Source organism: Ovis aries, chromosome 16 (genome assembly GCF_016772045.2).
Source record: "Ovis aries strain OAR_USU_Benz2616 breed Rambouillet chromosome 16, ARS-UI_Ramb_v3.0, whole genome shotgun sequence".
NCBI classification, from domain to species: domain Eukaryota; kingdom Metazoa; phylum Chordata; class Mammalia; order Artiodactyla; family Bovidae; genus Ovis; species Ovis aries.
Genome location: NC_056069.1, coordinates 68,330,958 through 68,353,895, shown reverse-complemented (window position 1 = coordinate 68,353,895; position 22,938 = coordinate 68,330,958). Strand labels below are relative to the sequence as shown.

General features: G+C 43.5%; 1 non-coding gene across 1 annotated transcript; it reads left to right on the top strand.

Annotated features, from left to right (window-relative positions):
* Positions 1–19,525: 19,525 nt before the first annotated feature.
* LOC114118809 (U6 spliceosomal RNA) lies at positions 19,526–19,630 on the top strand. Its single transcript, XR_003591969.1, has one exon. It is a non-coding gene; the product is annotated as a U6 spliceosomal RNA (small nuclear RNA).
* The last annotated feature ends 3,308 nt before the right edge of the window (positions 19,631–22,938 follow it).

Sequence of the window (22,938 nt, the reverse complement as noted above, 5' to 3'; positions counted from 1 at the left end):
ACTTTGCGACCCCATAGACTGTAGCTGGCCAGGCTCCTCTGTCCTTGGGATTTCCCAGACAAGGATACTGGAGCAGGTTGCCATTTTCTTCTCCAGGGGATCTTCCCGACCCAGGGATCAAACCCACGTCTCCTGCATTGGCGGGGGGATTCTTTATCAATGAGCCACCTGGAAAGCTCAGACTGTAGATTACTTCTGCCCTAAATCAAATCTCCTTTTTGACTGTGACAAATGTTGAGCCCTGAAGCTGTCCTTTTAGTGGGTCACCCAGTATGAACCCTACGACTCAAGAGGACAGAGGAAACCTCCACTTGGGTCTTATCACCCTTCACAGGTCAGCTGAGGAGCTGAAGCTGGAAGAGAAACCATGTTTCTCGTGATATTTTTTGATCCTCTCCAGTGTGCATTTCCCAACCATGTGAGTGAGATGCAGGAAAGGCCATTCTACGGATCTGGGTGGAGGCATCCCACCTACTGAACCAGGAGCAAACAAGAGCAGATGAAAGCAGCCCAGCATGCATCTGACAGATCCCACACTCCACACCATCCCTGGAACCACCCTGTCACCCAGACCCCAGCGGATGCCTCACTGCCCACAGCCCAGAGTCACAGCGTTTAGTGATTTGCCACAAGACTTGCGACTTCTGTGTGAATCAGGCAGAAGCCAAAACGTTAATGAACAAGCTCTAACAGGCTTGCTTCTCGCTCAGACCCTGAGCAGCCTGAGGGAACTCCCTGGGGCATCTCTTCTGAGCAGTGACTCCATGTTCGCAATCCCTCCCAAGGCGTGGCTCTGCCCTCTCAGGCTGTATCTCTCCCAGTCTGTGTTCAGATGATGGAGAGTGAGCGGGGACGTTTAGGGGCCAGGCCCCAAAAGTGGCACAAATTACCCCGTGGCCCCAGCTTGACTGAAAGGGTGTCTGGGAAAGAAAGCATCATCCCCCAGGGCCCAGGAGGTTGGTGAGCCTCTAGCTGGTGTCTGTCACACAATAAAGTGGAAAACAACGGCATTTCAGAACTGAACGCAAGCCATGGTGGTGAACAGGGAAACAACAAGGACGCAGAGCCGTGGATCCAAGTGGGCACAATGCAGGCAGCCAGCACTTACGGCGACTCCCAGCACCCCACCCGAGTGAACCGTCAGCACACGGCCCGCAGCGACCTCGTGGATGGTATGGGGGCGTCATGAAAAAGCAGCAGGTTTGAATAATAGCTTTGGAATCTGAGGAATTTACTTCAGTGACTCTTTCCGTTGTTTCCTCACTTGGCAAGCCGCCGTAACTGACTTTATTATTATGTATTTCCCACATCACTGCTTCCTACGGGAAGGGCGCTTGGCACGTCAGGTGTGTGACAGACATCATATACTTGGATCACACAGCCCCTAGCATCTGGGTCAGACCGTTAGTGTAATAGACGCTCAAAATTAGAGTGTATTAAGTGAGAGTATTAGACTGCAGTGGGTGATCAATAAGTGCATGAAAGTGAATTACAATTGATTAGGAAGAGTTTGGCACAAGCATCTCTGTAAGCTTAACAATTAAAACATGTGACGCGACTTTATACTTGGTCAGCTGCAGCACAGCTGATGGGCCTCATGGAACTAAATATGTTTTGCAAACCTCCCTGGATTGAATAGAATTACCACGATTGTAGTTAACCAATGTGTTGATTATTTACGACTTTCTCTTCAATTACACAAACTCCCACTGGGAGAGTCTTCTCTTTCTAATTTGATGGAGAGAACTAAATATTCCTTCCTATTTGAAAATGTATAGTAAATATTCACCTGTCCAGGGAGGTGGGCAAGCATCTGAATGAAAAGAAGGAAATTAAAGAACCTGCCTGTGATCACCAATCCTTTTAGAGTCTGGCCTAATTGTCTCCCATTGGTCTCCTTTTCTCTCTGGTCCTCAAAACAACACTAGTTTATGACTGAGAAATGCAGCTTTACACACAAAATAATCTTTCCTTCTCTTTGTTTTATTCAAGTATAGTTAATTTACAGTGTTGTGTTAATAAGTGCTATACAGCAAAGGATTCAGTTATACTTATAAACACATCCTTTTCATATTCTTTTCCATTACAGTTCATCACAGGATACTGAATATAATTCCCTGTGTGGAGATGAGTCCTGGGTATTCACTGGAAGGACTGATGCTGAAGCTGAAACTCCAATACTTTGGCCACCTGATGTGAAGAGCTGACTCCTTTGAAAATGCCCTGCTGCTGGGAAATACTGAAGGTAAAAGGAGAAGAGGGAAGGAGAGATTGAGATTGTTAGGTAGCATCACCTACTCAGTGGACATGAATCTGAGCAAACTCTGGGAGACAGTGAAAGGCAGGGGAGCCTGGCGTGCTGCAGTCCGTGGGGTCACAGAGAGTCGGACACGACTGAGTGACTGAACTGAGCTGAACTGAACTGTGCTATACAGCAGGACCTTGTTGTTTATCCATCCTGTATATAATAGTTTGCATCTGCTAATCCCAGCTCTGATCTATCACTCCCCCATGGAAAAAGTATTTTTTAATTTTTTTCGAAATGACACTTTCAATTAAGATCTTCAAAGGAACTTTAGTAGTATACTACCTAGGTGAAATTGGTGAAATTGCTTAGTCGTGTCCAACTCTTGGCAACCCCATGGACTGTAGCCCACCAGACTCCTCCATCCATGGAATTTTCCAGGCAAGAGTACTGGAGCGGGTTGCCATTTCCTTCTCCAGGGGATCTTCCTGACCCAGGGAATCTTCCTGACCCAGGGATTGAACCCAGGTCTCCCGCATTGCAGGCAGACGCTTTACCGTCTGAGCCACAAAATGTCTGTGTGTCAAAGCACTGTTGGCCTTCTCCCGGTTACCGCTGACTTCCCTGGCCCTCGCTGGTGGAGGGGCTGGTAACCAGCCTGTGTGTTCTACATGCGAAGTCGCTTCTGTCGTGTCTGATTCTCTGCAACCCCATGGACTGTAGCCCACCAGGCTCTTCCGTCCTTGGGATTTTCCAGGTAAGAATACTGGAGTGGGTTGTCATTTCCCCCTCCAGGGGAACTTCCCGACCCAGGGATGGAACCCACGCCTCCGGCATCTCCTGCGTTGGCAGGTGAAATCTTTGCCTTTGTGCCACTTGGGAAGCCCTGGTAGCTAGCACAGGAGACATAAAATCACGACAATGCATCTCCTTGTCTCACCGTGTAGTCCAAAATATATTTTATATTTGCAAGTAAAAGTCTTGCAACCATATAGAAACTGCAAAACTAATTCTGAAATATGTTTTAAATTTCCTTAGATTAAAATCCTAATAGCACCTTTGTTAATATTAGACTACCCAGTTTCTGAATATCTTCAAGCTGAATTTGACATTCTCTTTACATATCCACCATTCAGCTAGGCAGCTTTTCCTCTTCACACTACAGTGACATGAAGGTAGAAAAGATATCGTGAATAGCAAGATGGCTCGGGGATGGAGGTCCACGCTAATCAGTTTTCTCCTCTTGTTTGAGCTTGCTGTCTTCACTTTGTGTTGATTTAAGGGAGGAAACTTGGTATTCAAGGCAAATACTTATCAGAGCACAATTTATTCAGAATGGCTTTCAAATGTAGGTTCAGAATATTTGCCTGAATAATCAATCACTCAAGCTAAAATATGGAGGAGCTTAAATTTTTTCTCTACTGATGACGAACTTAATTCTGGCATTTTCAAATACATTTTAATTAAAATTATATCTGGTAGGTTTCATTCGTGTATCTAGGTTTTCTTCCATTGTGTATCTTATTTAAAACATAACCTTTTAGGTTTTCAGCATAATTCTCACCCCTCTGGCATGCACAGTCAACCTTGCAGCCTCAGTCAGCAGCCTTTCAGCCACTGTCCATATTGGAGCTGTTCAAAGGAACACACTCTAGACATTCATGCTCCCTTAACCCTCTGCAGCCAGAGCAGAAATCCATGAATGCAATGGTGCCCTCTGATTCTTCAGTTAAATTGAATTAGATGTGATAAAATGCAGCCGTTGGACAGGCAGGGGAAGTATTTTCCTCTCTTAACCTTCGATCTCTTAAAAACACTAGTCATTCTCATTTAAGCTTCCCTCTGACCACAGAGCAAAATGTGGTGAGTGTTCAGCATGCAAATCTAAAACAAACAACAAACAAAGGAAGCATCGTCCCAAGGCGCAAGCAGTTTGCAAGTAAATTCTAACGTTTGCAAAGAAAGGAAATGTCTCCTTTCTGAGAAAAGCAGAAGTGCTTCAGGAAGGTATTTGATGATGATATTGATCTGGGTTTTGCTGTCTGTGTTGGATTTGGACAGGGGGAGTTGGAGGTAGGGTGGATATGGAAAGCCTGGGGCCATTTTGGGGGACACACGCACCATGTGACTTTAACTGAATGAATGCAGAGGAGAAGTGGGTATCACTAATGAACATTTAGTGAAGGAAAAACCGCGGAGAGACTCGATTACCAGGATAAGAGTCTTAGAATTATCTGGTAGGCAATATGCTGCTGTTACACAATTTTTGGCAAGAAAAATATAATTATTGGCATGTTTTAGAACTTCCCTGGTGGCTCAGAGGGTAAAGCATCTGCCTCCAATGCAGGAGACCGGGGTTCGATCCCTGGTTCAGGAAGATCCCCTGGAGAAGGAAATGGCAATCCACTCCAGTATTCTTGCTTGGAGAATCCCATGGACGGAGAAGCCTAGTAGGATGCCTCAGAAATGTCGCCTTCTTCTTGGAATCCTGTCTTGTCAACTGGTCAGAAGGTTTCAGTGTTTCAACAACCTCACGACTAATCTGACATTGATATAAAACTTGCCATTTACATGGAAATGCCAGCCCTCACCCAAGACCTGATGTGGCTTCTCTGTGCAGGGAGCAGCTTCCGCATAACTTTGCAGAAATGGAAAGAGTAGTATGTGTGCTTCATGTAAAGTAGCTTTAAAATAGAGGGGGGCATTGATGGAGGGGTTAAGATGATAATATGTGACCAAGTAGCTCAAGTTGCATTAATAAAGTTAATTTTCAGGTGACCAGAAAGGGTCCGTGAGCAAAGAAAGCCTTGCTAAAGACCATGATATGCAGCGCTCTTGGCCTCTTTCCATCAACTAGCAGGAGAGGGATCTGTTCAGAGGCGGGTCAGATGAGAGCTAAAGCCAGATGCTTCTCTCCACCTTGACTCTCTCATAGGGCATTTTCTCATAAAACCCAGGCACTCCTAGGCTGTGATCTTCATTAAGGTGGAAAATAAGATAAGGGGAATACCAATAAAACCTGGGAAATAGAACTCCCTCGAGTAGCTTATTGGGATCACAACATACCTGTTGGGCATCAGAGGCAGGGACAGGCTGCCTGCTCTGAGACACACCTTAGGGCTGAACCACCCAGGATAAGCCTGATTTGGGTACATGGGTTAGTCTCCTGGTTATGATCATATGTGTGGATTTTGATACACCTTAAGCTTTTATAACAGCAATAGTCTTCCAGTTTTCTCTTCCATAACTCCTGACCCTTCCTTAATCATTCAGAAGCATTCCTGTGGCTGGGACAAGAAGCAGGCTGTTCGGGCAGAAATGCAAAGAGGTTTTACCAGGTAATACTGCTTTAGTTTCCTTTTTTTTTCAAACTGGCTCTTGAGAATCAGAAGAGATGAGCTTCAGGACAGCAGGGTAAAGTGAGCAGAGCAAGGTGGGAAAGGGTCGGTGTGGATAAGAGCCAGGAAGGTCAAAGGTCAGAGGGCAGAGTGGGCGTGGGGCGCAGAGAGAGAAGCTCTGCTCCTGGGAGGGGGTGGGGTGCGGGAAGGCGGGGTCAAGGCTGAGCAACCTCTGCATTCAGGCGCTTTGACAAGTGGTCTGAGGAGGCAGTGGAGCTAGTCAGACGTCACACTCACCACCCAGGCACCTGGGCTCTGCTCCTCAGCACCTGCCCACTCAATATGCTCCATCATTGCCAGGGCCTCCAAGCCTGAGGACTTTACACACCATCCTGTGTAGACACTGCTTTGTGAGGAGACCCAGGGATCGTAGGCGCCGCCATTCCCTGCCACACACACAGCACGACGGGAACAGTAAAGGGAAAAAAGCAGGCTAAGTGGCACGCTTAGCAAAGCCAGTGTTCCTGTGTTTCATAGAAGAGAGTCTCTGTTCTCTTCTGCTTGTAATGATGCTCCTCATTCTAGAGCCTATAGATGGTGACGCGCATCCAGACTCTTAAATGTTCCCATAGCTGAGCTGCTGTTTAGGCACTGTTCCTATTCCACAGATGCAGCACCTGAGATTCAGAGAGGCTGGGGGACATGGTCAGCTGTGAGTTTCTTCGATTTCATTAAGAAAATATTGTTGAAAATGGGGGGAGGGAAAAGGCAAAAAGACGCACAGAGACCTCTGGGGAAGGAGTTGGGAGTGTGCGTGGGGATCAGCCAGAGCTGATCAACGGTCAGGATGGAGCACGGCCCCAGGAGACAGGTCTGCTCACGTGTCAGAGGCTCCTGGAGTCCTGAGACTGTGGACCGCAGTGGGAACGTTGTATCCCCAACGCAATGGAGTAAGAACAGCCAACAGGGCCTCAGGGAGGGTGTAATTCCAACCTCCCTCACTCCATCGTGTGTCTCCACGGACAGTCTCTTCCAGACAGTAGACAGAACAGAGGAGCACGAGAAGGGGCACAGACCGGCGCTATAGACATGGTGCCCAGCTTCATGGGGCTCAGGGCACTGGCATACCTGAAGAACCCCACGCTGGCCCACTGCATGGATGACGGGTACAAAGGGCAGTGAGCAAGCGATGTCTGCTGTGCTGAAGATCTCAGCACTGCCCTCGCATTCCAAGGGGTGAGAAGTAGACTCTCGGGATTTAGGGAACTCTATCTTTGATAAAATGTTATGGGTCCAGGGGGCAGACTCACGCCGGCATGGTCCCACCAAAGTAAAAGAGAATGATGCTATCTTCTTTTCTCTACTCCAAAGAAGGACGATGCCTGGTAAGCTCTTACAGTGGGTGACATAGAAGGTTGACAGAGTGTGCCCAGGTCAAAAATGGGGTTTTCAGAAGGCCCTGCTTCAGATCAAGCAGTCCTTCCATTTTGACCCCATGACACAGCAGATACTATGGATGAGAGGCACTGGTAGTGGGGGAAAATGAAGGTGATGCTTATGAAAAGCCCCACTGGGAGAATCAAAAAATATGGACCTGATCTTCTGAAAAAGAGCTGAAGCATCTGCCGTAGAGAACCACATGCCAGTCAAGAAGGCGTTCCTGCCCTGCTACTGGGCTCTGGCGCATGGAACGCTTGACCATTGGGCACAACGAAACCACGAATCCAGCCCAGCCTCTATGAGAAGCCATCTGTCAGCCCTTAAAGTCACAAAACCACATGGATGTCATAACAATCTGCTGTAAGATGGGAACAGAACACCCAGGACGGAGCAAAGCATGACGAGAAGGCATGAGTGAGCTGCACGGCCAGGTAGCCTGGAACCAGCTGCTGCCCACCATGAGTGCAGCGTCACCTGTCCCCAGCTCTTCCTGAGGCTCTGGAGGGGGTTCCATGTGGTCAGCTGAAGGATAGGCGAGGGGGGATACAGACACAGCTGGAAAGGAATGGCAGCCTCAATAGGGACATTTGGGGATGTCCGTAACACCAGCAGAGAAAGAAAATCTCCCCAGAGGGCATAACTGCTCATGATGGTGTACCTGGCCATCTACTCTGTGTGCAGAGAGAAGTAGGCCAATGGGAGAATATACACATATTTCTAGACAATTGCCAGTATCCTGGCCAGTTGATTAGTGACCTGGAATTTTTTTTTAAAGAAAAGAACTGAGATATTACAGGCAAAGAGCTCTTTAAGGGAAATAGATGCCTATAAAGGAGTAGGTACAAGATGTGATGATATTTGGATCAGATGCTAATGCCCACTAGAAGGCATGGAAGTCTTTCAGTCACTGTGAAAGAAACATTGAGCAAACAGACAAAATAACTCTGCCGATCGACATTAACCCGGCATCATCATTGCCCAACAGGGAATTTGCCTAATAGGCATACAAATAGAGTGAGTGACAGATGGCGTGAGGGTGTACCTGGACGCAGCATGGAATAGCGCTTGCCAAAGCCTCACAGTCAAGGAAAAAGACCAATATGGAGCCTCCCAAGTATGACTCTATCCCTTGAGGAGACCAACCAGTCACTGTATAATTTGGCAAAGAGACATCATTGAACCATTCAGCAATGGCCAGAGGTTTGTCCTTACAGAAATAGCTAGTAAGGGACGAATTTGTCTTTCCAGCCAGCAGAGCCTCAATCAGCCCCACTCCCCAAGTACTGAATCCCACAAAGCAAGGAATAAGACCACGCTTCACACACGGTGATGTGGCAGGGAGCCTGGGACCACAGAATCGAGTGGGATTTTCATACACCAAGCCTGCCAGGAGCAGCCAAGCTTCTGTGATTCTGGAAAGGCTCTGCCTGGCTGTCCTTAGCCCATGCTACTGCTGTGTCCCACTCTACAGGAAGACACTTGCTGCTTGAAGGATGGTCACTTTCATCACAAGGAATAGGGTTATATTTCTTTCTTTTTTGTTGTTGGGAAAAAATGTTCAATCATCTTCTTAGTTTATGAAAAAAACAAATTATAGTATGATGAATGCAGGATTAAAGTCAAGAGTGTCCTCTAGGAGATGGACTCCTGAGAGTCCTTTGGACTGCCAAGAAATCAAACCAATCAATCCCAAAGGAAATCAACCCTGAATATTCTTTGGGAGGACTAATGCTGAAGCTCCAATACTTTGGCCACCTGATGCAAAGAACCAACTCATCGGAAAAGACCCTGATACTGGGAAAGACTGAAGGCAGGAAGAGAAGGGGATGATGGAGGGTGAGATCGTTGGATGGCATCACCGACTCAATGGACATGAGTTTGAGCAAGCTCCGGGAGATGGTGAAGGACAGGGAAGCCTGGTGTGCTACAGTTCATGGGTTTGCAAAGAGTCGGACATGACTGAGCAACGGAAGAACAGCAACAAGGAGATGGACTTCCGAATGTACCACGCATCACGATCACCAGGGGGTTTATTCGGGCCCAGCTCTGAGTTTCTGGTCTGTAATTTCTGGAGTGGGGCTCAGTAATCCACACCTGTCACATAGTCCTGGTGGTGGTGATGACACTGTCGTTTGAGGACCATACTTTAAGAGCCTCTGACCTAAGAGGTATTGTAAGGATACCTTCTTAACTCACACTGAATTGATAGGATCATATAATGTTTCTTTCTTAGCCTATTAATGGATTATATTAATGGATTTTGTAATGTTGAACCAGCCTCACATACCTGGAATAAATCCCTCTTTTTGATGGCATATACTTATTTTTATGAATGCTGCATTTAATCTGCTACTATTTTGTTGAAAATTTCTGTATCTGGATTTATTAGAGATATCAGTCTGTAGTTTTCCTTTTTGTAATTGGTTGTATGGTTTTGGCATTAATGTAATGGTGACCCGATGTAATGAGCTATAAAGTGTCCCTTTACTTTCTGTTTTTGGAAGGAGTTTGAGAAAATTAATATGATTACTACTTTAAACTTTAGAAGAATTTGCAATAAAATATTCAGGACCTGGTGATTTCTTTCTCTTTTTTTGGAACGGTATTCATTATTGATCACTGTCTTCAATAGATAAAATCTACTCATATTATTCATTATTATATATTCATTGGAAGCTGAAGCCCCTATACTTTGGCCACCTGCTGCAAAGACTCAGCTCATTGGAAAAGGCCTTAATGCTGGGTAAGATTAAAGGCAAAAGGAGAAGGGTGCGGCCAAGGATGAGATGGTTAGATAACATCACCGACTCAATGGACATGAACTTAAGCAAACTCTGGAAGATAGTGAAAGACAGGGAAGACCGGCATGCTGTAGTCCACAGGGTCACGAAGAATCAGACACAACTTAGCAACCGAACAACAACCACAATTCACACTATCCATCTCTCCTGTGTACATTTTGATAGTTTATGATCTTCCAAAATATTTTTCAATATAAATATCAAATTTTTGGACATAGAGCTTTTCCTAATTTTCATTTATTGTTTTTCTATCCATTAGCTCAATAATTATGATCACTCTTTAATTTTGGTATTAATAAATTGCTTCATCTCTTTTTTTTGGTTAACCTGGCTACAGTTTCATCAATTTTATTGATTATTTCGAAGAATTAGTTTAATTTTACTGATTTGCTCTATTGTTTTCAAGTTTACAATTTTATTTATTTATGCTTTAATTTTGATTATTTTTTTTCTTGATTTAAGTTTAAATTGTTTTCCTCTCCTTGGTAATGTGGACAATTAGCTTATTGATTTTATAAATTTCCCCATGCATATGCGTACAATGCTATAAATTTTCCTCTAAACACTGCTTTCACTCTACTACAAAAATGTAAGCTTTTTATTTATTTTCATCTATTTCAAATGTCTTAAGTGTCTCAAAGACTGCAATATTTTTTAAAATATCAAGACTTTTTTTTGACTCATGTGTTACTTAGATATGTTACATATAGTCTCCAAAACTTTTAGTAGTTGCTCTAGAATTTGCAATACAGATTTACCACTAATCTATGTCTACTTCCAAACATCCTTCACTGTTTCACAGGCAGTATAGGTAACATAGAATTGAGTATTCAAAATTCCTCCCTCCCAATATTGTAAGTAAACAATCTTTCTGCCATCCATTACAGTCATCTATATGCTATAATCACCCTGTGTATTTTTCTTTATTATTTTAGTTATCTACTAGATCAGCGGTGGCTGCCTGGGCACAGGAGGGCCTAGAGTTGAAGGTCAGGAAGGGCGGCGGTGAGGAGACACCCCTCATCCAAGGTAAGAAGCAGTGGCTGTGCTTTGCTGGAGCAGCCATGAAGAGATACCCCACACCCAAGGTAAGAGAAACCCAAGTAAGATGGTAGGTGTTGCAAGAGTGGATCAGAGGGCAGACACACTGAAACCATACTCACAGAGAGCTAGTCAATGTGATCACACTAGGACCACAGCCTCGTCTAACTCTATGAAACTAAACCATGCCTGTGGGGTAACCCAAGATGGGCGGGTCATGGTGGAGAGGTCGAACAGAATGTGGTCCACTGGAGAAGGGAATGGCAAACCACTTCAGTATTCTTGCCTTGAGAACCCCATGAACAGTATGAAAAGGCAAAATGATAGGATACTGAAAGAGGAACTCCCCAGGTCAGTAGGTGCCCAATATGCTACTGGAGATCAGTGGAGAAATAATTCCAGAAAGAATGAAGGGATGGAGCCAAAGCAAAAACAATACCCAGCTGTGGATGTGACAGGTGATAGAAGCAAGGTCCGATGCTGTAAAGAGCAATATTGCATAGGAACCTGGAATGTCAGGTCCATGAATCAAGGCAAATTGGAGGTGGTCAAACCAGAGATGATAAGAGTGAACGTCGACATTCTAGGAATCAGTGAACTAAAATGGACTGGAATGGGTGAATTTAACTCAGATGACCATTATATCTACTACTGCGGACAGGAATCCCTCAGAAGAAATGGAGTAGCCATCATGGTCAACAGACGAGTCTGAAATGCAGTACTTGGATGCAGTCTCAAAAATGACAGAATGATCTCTGTTTGTCTCCAAAGCAAACCATTCAATATCACGGTAATCCAAGTCTATGCCCCAACCAGTAATGCTGAAGAAACTGAAGTTGAACGGTTCTATGAAGACCTACAAGATCTTTTAGAACTTATACCCCAAAAAGATGTCCTTTTCATTATAGGGGACTGGAATGCAAAAGTAGGAAGTCAAGAAACACCTGGAGTAACAGGCAAATTTGGCCTTGGAATGTGGAATGAAGCAGGGCAAAGACCAATAGAGTTTTGCCAAGAAAATGCACTGGTCATAGAAACCACCCTCTTCCAACAACACAAGAGAAGACTCTCCACATGGACATCACCAGATGGTCAACACCAAAATCAGATTGATTACATTCTTTGCAGCAAAAGATGGAGAAGCTCTATACAGTCAACAAAAACAAGACCAGGAGCTGACTGTGGCTCAGATCATGAACTCCTTATTGCCAAATTCAGACTTAAATTGAAGAAAGTAGGGAAAACCGCTAGACCATTCAGGTATGACCTAAATCAAATCCCTTATGATTATACAGTGGAAGTGAGAAATAGATTTAAGGGCCTAGATCGGATAGATAGAGTGCCTGATGAACTATGGAATGAAGTTCGTGACATTGTACAGGAGACAGGGATCAAGACCATCCCCATGGAAAAGAAATGCAAAAAAGCAAAATGGCTGTCTGGGAAGGCCTTACAAATAGCTGTGGAAAGAAGAGACATGAAAAGCAAAGAAGAAAAGGAAAGATATAAGCATCTGAATGCAGAGTTCCAAAGGATAGCAAGAAGAGATAAGAAAGCCTTTTTCAGCAATCAATGCAAAGAAATAGAGGAAAACAAAGGAATGGGAAAGACTAGAGATCTCTCCAAGAAAATTATAGATACCAAGGGAACATTTCATGCAAAGATGGGCTCAATAAAGGACAGAAATAGTATGGACCTAACAGAAGCAGAAGATATTAAGAAGAGGTGGCAAGAATACACAGAAGAACTGTACAAAAAAGATCTTCATAACCCGGATAATCACGATGGTGTGATCACTCATCTAGAGCCAGACATCCTGGAATGTGAAGTCAAGTGGGCCTTAGAAAGCATCACTATAAACAAAGATAGTGGAGGTGATGGAATTCCAGTTGAGCTATTTCAAATCCTGAAAGATGATGCTGTGAAAGTGCTGCACTCAATATGCCAGCAAATTTGGAAAACTCAGCAGTGGCCACAGGACTGGAAAAGGTCAGTTTTCATTCCAATCCCAAAGAAAGGCAATGCCAAAGAATGCTCAAACTACCGCACAGTTGCACTCATCTCACATGCTAGTAAAGTAATGCTCAAAATTCTCCAAGCCAGGCTTCAGCAATACGTGAACCCTGAACTTCCTGATATTCAAGCTGGTTTTAGAAAAGGCAGAGGAACCAGAGATCAAATTGCCAACATCCGCTGGATCATGGAAAAAGCAAGAGAGTTCCAGAGAAACATCTATTTCTGCTTTATTGACTACGCCAAAGCCTTTGACTCTGTGGATAGCAATAAACTGTGGAAAATTCTGAAAGAGATGGGAATACCAGACCACCTAACCTGCCTCTTGAGAAATCTGTATGCAGGTCAGGAAGCAACTGTTAGAACTGGACATGGAACAACAGACTGGTTCCAAATAGGAAAAGGAGTATGTCAAGGCTTTATATGGTCACCCTGCTTATTTAACTTCTATGCAGAGTACATCATGAGAAACGCTGGACTGGAAGAAACACAAGCTGGAATCCAGAATGCCGGGAAAAATATCGATCACCTCAGATATGCAGATGACACCACCCTTATGGCAGAAAGTGAAGAGGAACTAAAATGCCTCTTGATGAAAGCGAAAGAGGAGAGTGAAAAAGTTGGCTTAAAGCTCAACATTCAGAAAACTAAGATCATGGCATCTGGTCCCATCACTTCATGGGAAATAGATGGGAAACAGTGGAAACAGTGTCAGACTTTATTTGTGGGGGCTCCAAAATCACTGCAGATGGTGACTGCAGCCATGAAATTAAAAGATGCTTACTCCTTGGAAGAAAAGTTATGACCAACCTAGATAACATATTCAGAAGCAGAGACATTACTTTGCCGACTAAGGTCGGTCTAGTCAAGGCTATGGTTTTTCCAGTAGTCATGTATGGATGTGAGAGTTGGACTGTGAAGAAGGCTGAGCGCCGAAGAATTGATGCGTTTTGAACTGTGGTGTTGGAGAAGACTCTTGAGAGTCCCTTGGACTGCAAGGAGATCCAACCAGTCCATTCTGGAGATTAGCCCTGGGATTTCTTTGGAAGGAATTTTGCTAAAGCTGAAACTCCAGTACTATGGCCACCTCATGCAAAGAGTTGACTCATTGGAAAAGACTCTGGTGCTGGGAGGGATTGGGGGCAGGAGGAGAAGGGGACGACAGAGGATGAGATGGCTGGATGGCATCACTGACTCGATGGACATGAGTCTGAGTGAACTCCCGGAGTTGGTGATGGACAGGGAGGCCTGGCATGCTGCGATTCATGGGGTCACAAAGAGTTGGACACGACTGATCGGCTGAACTGAACTGAACTGAACTAGATCAATTAATAAGAAAAAATAAAATGTTTTATTTTGCCTAAATTCTTTTTCTGATGTACTTCTTTTATGTAGATCTAACTCACCGGCCTAAATTTCTTTAAACATTTCTTGTAAGGCAGCTCTATTAGCTCTTAAATTCTGGAGGTTTGTTCCTGCCTGTGAAGCTGTTTCTTTCTACTTCGGTTTGGAATAATAATTTTGCTGTGTGCAAAACTGTCATTGCTTGAATTTTTTCATTTAATAAACATTTCACTCTATGGTTCTTGTTTGCGTAATTTCTGGTGAAATATCCCATGTAATTCTTACCTTTTTTCCAGTATAGGTAAGGTGTTTCTTTCTTCTGGCTTATTCTAAGATTTTGTTGGCCTTTTTTTTTCCCACTATGACTAGTGATAGTGTTTTTGTTGTTGTTGTTGTTGTTTTTTTGTTGTTGTTTTTTGGTATTTACCCTGCTTGGTATTCTTTGAGCTTCCTCGGTTATAACAAACATATCCCTGGTGGCTCAGATGGTAAAGAGTCTGTCTACAATGCGGGAGACCTGGGTTTGATCCCTGGGTTGGGAAGATCCCCTGGAGAAGGCAATGGCAACCCATTCCAGTACTCTTACCTGGAGAATCTCATGGACAGAGGAACCTGGTGGGCTACAGTCCATGGGGTCGCAAAGAGTCGGACATGATTGAGCGACTTCATTTTCACTTCTTTTAATGGTTACCAGAGAGTAAGAGAGGTGGGGAGGCATCAGTTGGGAGACTGGTATTGACGTATACACACCACTGTATATAAAATTAAAGGGTTCTCGTTGGTTACCTATTTTACGTATAGTAAATGTCAATATGCCAATGTCAATCTTCCAACTGATCCCTTCCCGCCTTACAGCCCAGTAACCATGAGTTTATCTTTACAGCTGTGTCCCGACTGGTTTATAAATGAGTTCAGTGGCACCCTTTTTTTAGATTCTATGTACAAGTGCTATCGTATATTTGTCTTTCTCTAACTCACTTCACTCAATATGATACATCCCCGTATGCCTCCATCGTTTGCACAAGCTATCTATTAGCATGAAACAGTCTCTCCCAATTTACCACATGAGTCATCCTTTCTCTCCCTGCACACGCACAGAATGCTATTGCTCTGTCTGTTTCAAAAGATAATATTAATAATAAAAACAGGGCTCCTCCCGAGTCCTCTTCTCCAGTCTGCAGTGAGTTTAGCAGCGCTCCTAAAGAGCTGGGATTCAGATGCTAAATGGGCAGTCATGGGGAAGGGCCAGTGACCTCTCTTATCTCCATAACTGGAGCTTCACTCATGCCTTTTATCTTTTGCTTGCCACATCTTGCATAAGACTTGGCTGCCAAAAGCCAGGTCTCTCTCGATTTCATCTTGACAAGAATATTTCTTCCAAGGAAATATCTTTGCAAAAAAAAAGCTATAGTGAGTACCATATTCTCTATCTCCTTGCGCCTGCTTGTCTACTTCAAGGAAATAAAGTTCCTTGAGAAAACTGGATATGTCTGAATGTCTTGCACCGGGTGTAGTGACTGAATACAGCACATGATAAATCAGTATTTATTGAATGACACATAAGCAGATCTCTAATTTTGGATTATCCTGTTATACAATGTGACTCGCAATTTTGCTTGTATTCTTTCCTAATTGTCTCATACATGTTTTCGGATCCAATAGAAATGTACATGCTTGAAGATATCCCCTTGTGTGTCTAGCACACAATTAGGTAGAGAGAAAAAAATCAGTATACACATTTTATTTTACCAAATAGTAATTCAGATAGTTCTTTGTATAAGAAGTAATATTTTATAAAGAATTTCCCTGGTGGCTCAGTAAAGAATCAGCCTGCAATGCATAAGACTCGGGCTCAATCCCTGGGTCAAAAAGTTCCCTTGGAGAAGGAAATGGCACCCCACTCCAGTATACTTGCCTGGAGAATCCCATAGAGAGAGGATCCTGCCGGGCCATAGCCTCTCACAGAATCAGACTCGACCTAGCAACTAAACAACAACAAATATTAATATTTTATGAAAGCTAAGACCCAGAATAACTGCCTCTCATTATAGTAAGAATCTAGAATCTGAAACTAGAATCAATTTATAATGAGAGAATGAGAGATAGGAGGAAGAGAGAAGAAAATAAGGAAGGAGGAAGGGTATTTAAATTCCAGGGTTTTTTTTACTTGAAGGATATCCTTTTCCTGGATATTTTTTAAGATGGATTGGGCACCTGCTACACAATGTAATATGCTAGCCGTTATTCCCTCAAAAAGACTGGGCTAGTGGATAATTTTCCTTCTAGCAGTTTCAATTTATTTTATAGGACAGATGTGATGAATACTCAAATTTCTATTTTAGTTCTCAATTTCGAATTTATTGACACATTCTAAATTGTCCTAAAGTAGGACCTAATTTCTTTTTTGCCTTGCCTTTATTAAAGAAATATAACTTTCAGACACCCACATGAGTTATAGGCAAGTACTGAGGTGAAGGCAGGATGGTGGTCTACTTAGAAAAATAGATTAAAAATGGTTTTGTGTGTCCTGCGAGGATTGGCATGATAAAGGAAACCCCTGATTGGAAGATTGTAGGACCAGAGAAAGAAAAGATATTTGCTCAGGAATATAGAGATTCCTTTATTTGTTTTCTCTTATTTTCAGACCCACTGTGTATATTATGCTTTGCCTGGGAGACCCTTAACCTGTCAAGATTATAAATGATTATTGAGTTTGCCTATCAAATATCCCGTGCTGATTGGCTTGTCTGAATAACTACACAGATTTGGAATTGTGGTAGAACCGTCGGTAAACGGAATCTTCCAAATTGCCCTCCCCAGAGCGCCCAGACTCTCGCGGCTCATCTCTGCCTGCTCGGGTCTGGGCGGCTTCTCGGGGGCGGGAAGACACTTCGCTCTGCGCGCAGGCAGAGCCGCAGCAGCTTTCTGGATTCTCCGGGGCATTCTCGAACAGCTTGTGCAGTTTGAGGCACCACATTAGGTTAACCCACGCGTATGGACCCAGAACACCAAGTGATGCCCGTGTGGTCCTGGGATGGGGCGTCAGAAAGGCAGTTTTCTCTTCGCTCAGGGTCCCAGCTTGCTAATGAGTCAAACGAGTTGGGGAAGCGTCTCGTGTGGCTCACCTGCCTTTGAAAATCTTCTGTTTGTCAGAACATCCTGTTCTGTTTGAAAGCTTTACATACCTCTAGCATTCTCCCTGACTAAGGATGCACCATGCTAATCTTGTCTGTATCTATGTTTATCTCTGGTTCTATAGCGATATCTGCGTCGGTATCTATATCGTCATTCATGCCTATCTACCCAGCTTGTGCTAATTGTAAGGAATTGTGTGAATCCCATCTCCCTAGGCATATTCAGGAGATTTTATAATCACTTTGAAAGAAATGCTCCTGCTAGAAATATTGGGGGGGGGGTGGAATTTCTATAGGATACTTGTCACATTCTTTTGGTAATCTTTAGTTTTTAAATGTAGCCCAATTTTCACCCACCTCACATTCAAAGTAGACCCCTTCCCACTAATATGGTTCATCATCAACATCTGTTTTCACCTTTCTTTATCTCAGATTCTCTTTAAATTCCAATTTTATTGGTTTGTTCAAACCCTGTGTATAAGTCCCTTGAAATCAAAATAGGGCAAGCTTGCTAGCCTTCGCCTTGCATGAGATTACAAGCAGGTGAGAGTTGAACAATTAATACTTCTTTATTCTCAGTGGTGGTACGAGCAGTGCCAATTTAATGCTGTTTAAGCTTATTATCTAATTGCATGCTTGTGCTAGCTTCAGAGACGGCATGACGTGAAGGCAGGCTTGTGCTGTGTTCCCTCTGCAGTGGAATATTCAATTATTTGTTCTGACTCATGTAATTCCCTGTATTCCAAGCTTGTTAATGTCATTACAGAGCTGAAATAAAGTGATTACTCTTAATGAGTATTTATCCGATAGGTAATGCAATTCCTGCACCCGCTAGCTGACAGTGGACGATTATGGATTTTTCTCCTTAGCCCTCCACTCCTCCCACTCCAAAGACACCAGCCCCCATCTCCTGACTTCCCTGTCAGGAAGGCAACATGGCATCACGGTGTTCTGTGAAATACTGTCAGATGATGGGGAAAAAATAAAAATCCTAAAAAAAAAAAAAAAAAAAGGAAAGAATCACAGCATCCCCCGGTAGAGCTCCAGCTAATGACCACTGCTTCCACTGGCTGGTGGTGATGACAGCTTTTGCTAAATGATAATGGCATGCCTGCTGTTGAGTTTGCCCACTTATGTTATTTCTCTTGACATGGTTCTGGGGAAGGCCTAATTTTTTTGACATTTGACCATGCAAATTTGAGTCCTGATACATTATTCTGCATTTACATCCTCCCAGTGTTGCTGTTTAAAATGTGCTACAAGCTCCAGGAGTTCAGCTAATAAAGGCCACAGAATGAAAGCAGTTAAATATGAACGCAAGAGGAGAGCCAGCGACAGCGCAGCGTGCGCGTCGCGGAGACGGCCTCCTGGAGACGAGCGCGCGGAAAGCCCTCTCCAAGGCACATGGTAAGGGATGTAGCACCCGTTTTTGTTTGTTTGTTTTTGCTTTTTTTCCCTAGAATATTTTTAAAGATTTTTAAAGACATACCAATGGAGAGCAAAAAAGACCCTATTATATTTTACATGGGAGTTTCTTCCACTCGGCTTAGGAATTAGCATATTATTAACGGCTTTGCAGGTGCTGTGCGCATCCCAGACTCTGAACCTGCTTCTGCAGGAAGCTGTCTCTGATGAACTCAGGGACATGCAGGCCCCACATTAGGTGAGCAGTTTCACGTCATCAAAATGCCACGCCTGTCGGATCGAAGAAAATCCTCCTGCATCACAGATTTCTGTAGGTTTGGGAGTAAGTCACACTTGAGACTATATTTTTCTTTGCTCCTGACAAATTTGGAACTGGCAATAAAAATAAGGAAAACTTTTAAAATAGGTAATAAATGTGGTAACTATACTAAATTGACATAAGAACTACTAATCATAATAATGATAAAAGCATTTGCAAATTTGTTATATACATCAAATTTAATATAGGTATGTCAAAAACAGCCTTTTATTTTGCTGTGTTAGCAGAAAAAGAAAAAAATTGTTGCTTATGAGTTGCCCATCTTTATATTTTATTTAGTAAGAGTTCAGTTCACTAAATTGGAATTTATCTCTTCATACATTTTGAGGTGCTTTACTGTATATTGGCCCCATTGTGGTTAAATGTGTTTAAATAAGTCATTTAATAAAGAGGAATAATTGGGCTTTAGCTTCGATAAGTCTTGAGAATATTTCGGTGCTTGCCTCTGCCCTAAAGCTGGAATTATACAGAGGTTAGCATGACCCCTGTGCAAGGATGGCACGAACATGTGTACTGCTTTCCATAGTTTTTATAAAAAAAAAAAAAAAAGAAGAAGAAGAAGCAGACTCACAGATACAGAGAAGAAATGAAGTGTTACCAGTGGGGCAGGGAGAGAGAGATGACAGGGGAGGAGATTAAGAAGCTCAGCTGCTATGTATAAAATAACACGGTGCGCCTATAGCTTATACAATACTGTAACAAAACCAAACTTGAAAGAAGAAAACCAAAAAGAAAAGAATATCCCAGAAAGCCCTCTTTGTAATTAGGGAATAGCCATTATTTTTATCTATTTTTTTCTCCCTCCCTTTCATTCTCCTGTTCCCTCGCCCTTTTCCCTCCATTTCTCTTGTAAAAAGCACAGTATCTGCTCTATTTTTAAGCACCTACTCTGTCTAGCCCTGTCACTAGTTGAATGCCAGAGAGTTTCCAAAATGGAATGAAGAAGATGGACTCTCTGGGAATAGGGCTTTCCTAGTGGCTCAGATGATAAAGAATCCTCCGCAGTGTAGGAGACCTGGGTTCAATCCCTGGGTCGGGAAGATCCCCTAGAAAAGGGAAAGGCTACCTACTCCATTATTCTCTGTCTTTCCTGGTGGCTCAGCTGGTAAAGAATCCGCCTGCAATGTGGGAGACCTGGGTTCAATCCCTGGGTTGGGGAGATTCCCTGGAGAAGGGCTACCAACTCCAGTATTCTGGCCTGGAGAATTCCATGGATTGTATAGTCCAGGGGGTCAGAAAGAGTAGGAAACAATTTGACTTTCCCCTCTGGTAGTGAGAATCTGTGCAGTAGGAAGGAGTGATTAGGCAAAGAAAGTAAGCTACTCAAGACTCTTTGCTTTAGAGAAACAGTCTTATTACCAAGAGGTTAATTCACCTACTTGAGATCAAAGTCAGAAAACATAACTGTCGGCTTGACTTCTAGGAACGGACTGTTTTCCTCAGAGGCTGCAGGAGCGTGCATGCTCTCGCGTCTTGTGCCGTACCTGAATCGAGAGTATCCCTGGGCAGCAGGCTTCCTAATCCCCACTTCTCTTCGCTTAGTCCTGAGAAGCAAGAGAGCAGAGATGAGATCTGAACTCCACATAGCAGCCTTGCGTTCCGCTTTCTCCTGTTCTCCGGAGACATCCTCTACCAGGTTATTCCAGCAACCACTGCTTCAAACACACCAAGCAGGGTCTAAGGTATGCAATTAAGTGTGCACCAAATGTAGACTCCTGACTAACGGAGGAACTGCCTAAAGGGACTTCTAAGAAATCTTCCTATTTCTTTTGGAGTTATGGACGCATAGCAGAGTCCATGCATGTGGTCAGCACACATCTTGTTGAGTCAAAAAAATAAATATGAGACTCAATTTAGAATCTAGTTTTAAAGTCACAGTTTGCACTTAATTTAATTTTTTTAATTTAATAATAAATGAATTTCAATTTAATAATAAGACTTGTTTTTCCAACAAAATGAATTAAGGAGGTCAAAAACGATTTTCCATTCTGATGAAGGTGTTTGAGGTGGCATTGCTCCCACAGCACTTAGTATGCCATCTTCTGGGAGATCTGTTATGGAGACACATTTCAGTGCCTCCCATCATATCACTCTTAGTTCTGATAAAGACAAACGGACTATGTTTGCATCCATAGGGAAGGAAGGAAAGAAGGAAAGGAAGGAGGAAGGAAGGATGGGAGGGAGGAAGAAAGGGAGAGAGGCAGGAAAGGGAAGAAAGAAAACAGAGAAAAGAAATATGTGAGAGAAAGTCCCAGGAAGCACCATTCCTATCTGCGATATTAAGAAAGGTCTCTCTGAGATGGTGACCCTGAAGCTGTGTCTTGCAGGATCTGAAAAGGAAACAACTTTGCCTGGACACATAGTTGAGTTTTCCTGTTGGTGGATCAGCCAACACAAAGGCCCCAAGACAAGGACGAAAGACATGCTGGCGCTGATGTGAGTAGAACCTGGTGAGCAAGCTGAACAGCAGGGCAAGAAAGCGGCAGGAGGGAAGCCTGCTGAGGGGTCTGCATTTCACTCTAAAGGTGACCAGAAGCACTCTTTGCCTTGTTGGGGGTTACATGGATGGGCACAGAGAAATACCATCCATCCTAGAAAGTCAGAGGGTGGAGTGACTGCAGGACGCGGGGCATGGAACAATGAGAGAAGTCGGTCTGGGTGCACTTACATTCCCAAGGGCAAGTAAGGAAAGGTCATCAGCTGAGAGTAAGATACTTTCAAATGCAGAGTAGGTGGGAACTTGTGGTTTGGAAGAGTAGGAAGAAAATTGAAGGATAATCAAAACTTGGAAAGATCTGAGAGTCACTCTGAGAACTGTATCAGAAATTAAGCACAGCAGTAAGCACAGTTAAGCATTTCTATCTGGGCATGTTCTGCTGCTTCTGAACATGGAAACTGGTTGGGTTTTTGAGGCTTTGTTTGGCTTTCTACAGATGAGTGTGACCAAAAAAAAAAAAAGAAGCGTCAAGGAAAATAAGATGTTTTTAAGAGGTTGTGACAGTGGTATATCCCAGAGAGTGATAGCTAGTGAAAAGAGCTGAAAACAGGAAGGAGAGCGAAAATGGGAAAAACAGGTTGGGTCAGCAAAAGGAGACCTCGTTCATAGGAAGTGCCCTCAGTGTGACGAGGAAGATGCTTATGTAGAATGGGATAGTTGAATCAAAATTTCAGAGCCTGTGTTCTTATTGAGATTGACAAAGTCATGCGTGCAACTCTTAGATGGAGTGGCTAAAGTGAGACAGATGAAGAGAAGCTTACAGAGTTCTGAGGCCCTAGGGTATATAGGCCATTGTTACGAATGTTGAATTCATCAAAGAATATGCCACAACCAAAAATCAACAGAAACACAATAAGTTAGGGATCACGTTTCTTAGTGAAATGAAGAGAGGTCAATAGCTGGCAGCTACTGAGAGATACATGTGAGAGCTGGACCATAAAGAAGGCTGAGCACCGAAGAATTGATGCTCTTTAACGGTGATGTTGGAGAAGACTCTTGAGAGTCTCTTGGACTGCAAGATCAAACCAGTCAATCCTAAAGGAAATCAGTCCTGAATATTCATTGGAAGGACTGATGCTGAAGCTGAAGCTACAATACTTTGGCCATCTGATGCGAAGAGCTGACTCGTGGGAAAAGTCCCTGATGCTGGGAAAGATTGAAGAAAGGAGAAGGGGATGACAGAGAATGAAATGGTTGGATGGCATCACCGACTCCATGGACATCAGTTTGAGCAAACTCTGGGAGTTGGTGATGACAGGGAAGCCTTGCATGCTGCAGTCCATGGGGTCACAATGAGTCGGACACAACTGAGCGGCTGAAGTGAACTGAACAGATAGAATA